Here is a 3,217-nt window from a genome sequence, read left to right as displayed (position 1 = left end):
TGCATGAATTCAGTTGTGTTAAAATCCCTTTCTTTATAATCAAGTAATCCAGGAGGGCAATAGAGAATGAATGTCAGCTAAAAAGTCAATGTTGGTCTCATCTGACCAGAGTGTCATGTCTTTTCTGTGTGCATCACATGACAAGCCACAAACTGAACTTCCTATRCCGTTCTTTTACTATTAGCACTCTTCTTCCAGCTCTTACACAAAAAGAAGAGGTATGAGGTGTCCTACTAATAGCTTTGTCAAGATTTTTTTCCCACAGGACTTATGGAGCTCTGAAGTGACACATTATTCTCTGGTTAGCGCCTTGTCCAAGTTTAGGTAGACAATCATGTCTTAGTTTGATTGTTTTGTCGTACAAGTTTAATTTTTGGATGATGGGTGAATGTTGTTTCATGATACTTTCAAAGCTTGAGATATTGTTTTTAGCTTTCACTGAGCAGTTGTAKTTATTCATCTATCAGGTGGTCTCTGTTTACTTGTTTTCTTTCACTACTTTGTGTTGGCCYATCTCATAGAGGTCCAGAGTCCAGAATAAAACGCACTGAAATTTGTGGTTGTACTGCTGCAAAACATAGAAAAGCTTAAGCTGTATGAAYAACAAAACTAAGTAAATTGAACTTACTTATTCATTCCTTTAGCTTGGTGTGGCGACCTGTAGAGTGTAACCTGGTTCTCGTTCAATGACCACTGGAGACACGAACCTCCTTAAAGCTCTGCAAGGACAAACAAATATAGGAAATGGATGGATGAGTGAACCTAAATCTGTATGCTGTTCAGTATCTGAAGAGTTGGTGAATTCTCACTGACACAGAACCTTTTGTATGGTGTGCACAGGCTGTGAACTGAAATGTTGCCCACAGGACAGAGTAAAGACAAATCGCACTTTATAACTGTAGAATTCTTATTTTACATTTGTTTTGAAGGACCTATTCAGGTGATGAAGCTAGAGGTTAAAAGTGTTCCATCTGAACCATCAAGATGAAATTAAAAAGCTGTAATAGGAAGAAGCATTTTATGAAACACGAYTCCCTGACCCTACAAAAGAATCCATCTCAGCACATTGAATCTTTTCTTTGGTCTCAGTGGCAGACAAGTTTGATTAGAATCTTTAGAAAGGCTTTCCGTTCGTCTCACATTTTGTCCCATTAATTAAAAACGGTATTTTGACACCTCTCAATAGTGCAAAATGAGGAAAGCATTTAGATAAAATGTGCTGCAAAGTGTTTTTTTTTTTCTTTCCCCTCTCTTTTTTGTTAGCATCAAAGATCCAACATGATGACCCGCCCCAATCCCCTATCCTTTCAGTCTTTTCAATAATTCATGAATTTTGCTGAAATCATTTCAGGGAAACAGCTTCTCAATTAAAGAAGGAGTGCCAAGCAGTTATTGACAGYAAAGTGCACCTTCTGGAAACAAGTGTCAACAAAACGTCTCTGTTTCATCTTGAAACAGACATTAATTAGAGACTCAGTCTGCAATTTTGCAGATGTCATGTGGTAAAAAAAAGAGAAAGAGGAGGAGATGCTGAGAACCCCATTAAAAGATAAAGAAATGCACATCATGTGAGAAATTGAAAGCTGTGTGACAAAGGTTTAGATTTTATTTTTAGCACAGAAAGGTGCAGTATATTCTAAGGTATATGGTAATGTAGGATTGAAGTCAAAATTTTCTTTCAGTTTCAGTTMTTTTATTTTGATTTTTTAAATAATAATATTCAAGTAACATCAGAAGACAAACAGACTTAATTCATATCTATAAACATATATTTACTGGCCAGTTTATCAACTGAATCTCTTCAAATGCATGTTTACAAAATTAGCAAAGTAAGCAATCYAACTGCATCAACTCACTGAATCCAGCTCTCTGCTTGACAACAACAACAAAAAATGTCATTGGTGACTAAAAAACRAATAGAAAATCAACAATTAAAAATGCAATTGTTATAACCAAGGTTTTCCAAATACCATATCTGAATTATCAGTATGACAAACCTTAAGGTAGACAGGCTACAGTAGCAAAACATACAGGGTACCGCCCTTACCATGACATTCTGTTGYTCTCAGTAGTAATTTTGCAAGATTACTGTGTGGAACACAATATGAGCATTGTTKYTGTAAATGTCCCCTTCTGATCTCAGTGACATTGTATTCTGATGCCCAAATAAGGCACCATTTCACAAGTTTTATGAATATGAAATGAGTTCACTGTATTTCTAGACCTCCTCAATGATCTCAATCCAATAAACCACTTCGGGACGTGACAGATTAGGACGTTTGAATCATAGATGCACGGCTGACAAATAGTTTGTGACAATGCCCTGATCAAGATGGAGGGTTAGGTCAGTGACTCATGAGATCTTAATGCCCCTATTTGTGGAATCACTATATACGACTACAATTTATCAGACTGATACTATGATAATATTAACCCATTATCTGAACCAAGGAAGCCTTTAGGACTAGAGGTGAAACATTTTCAAAAAAGCACAAGAAGTCTAGAAGCTTTCTAATCCAACACTTTAAATTTTCTGGAAAATGTTTTATGCAAGTTGTTAAATATATGACATTAAGAATTAAAGCAGTTGCAAAGGCTGAATGGAATTCAACTTTGCACTAGAAGGCCATACAAAGTGGGTGGTGATGCAGTCGTTTAACAAAAACCTAAAACTAAAGTCAGAAATTGTTAGGAAAAGTATAAGCCGCGCAATATTTAGGTCTTAAATGTTTATATATATTTTTTCAGAAAAAATAGCAAAACAAAACAAAGAAAACTGCAAAAGTTTTACCTCCAAATCGTTTTGAAAATCTGAGTTTAATATTCTAGCATTAAAGAAACGGTGACTATATAAATAACTGGTCCTTTGAGTTGACTCTCAATTAAGAAAACCATTGTACTTAACATTTACACAGAAAAAAGCCTCAWTAACCTCATTAATAAGCTGTTTCTTTAGAGTTCTATCTCATATAATAATTAACATCAAGTACTGTAAATTAGATATTTATGTACATGTTACAACAGTGTTTGAATGCATGAAATAAACTGTTCTTAATTCTTATCTTATTCAGAGTACACTCAACAATTACCAAATCCTATTTTGTCTGAATTTTATTTGGAATGAAGTCAGTTTTTGGGATGTTATTCACTGATCTCAATTTAATAAAAATATTTAAAAAAAAATAAATGAAAAAAAAACATTCCAAAGAAGCCCAAA

At 34.5% G+C, this 3,217-nt stretch overlaps 1 long non-coding RNA gene across 1 annotated transcript in view; it reads right to left on the bottom strand.

Moving 5' to 3' along the window:
* Positions 1-3,217, bottom strand: part of LOC103481644 (uncharacterized) — a 53,266-nt gene that overhangs the window by 8,223 nt on the left and 41,826 nt on the right. The window contains exon 3 of the long non-coding RNA XR_536333.2: positions 629-719. This is a non-coding gene — a long non-coding RNA (uncharacterized LOC103481644). The remainder of the gene's footprint in view (positions 1-628; positions 720-3,217) is intronic.

This window comes from Poecilia reticulata, linkage group LG19 (assembly GCF_000633615.1).
Source record: "Poecilia reticulata strain Guanapo linkage group LG19, Guppy_female_1.0+MT, whole genome shotgun sequence".
Taxonomy (NCBI): domain Eukaryota; kingdom Metazoa; phylum Chordata; class Actinopteri; order Cyprinodontiformes; family Poeciliidae; genus Poecilia; species Poecilia reticulata.
This window is presented reverse-complemented; position numbering and strand designations above follow the sequence as displayed.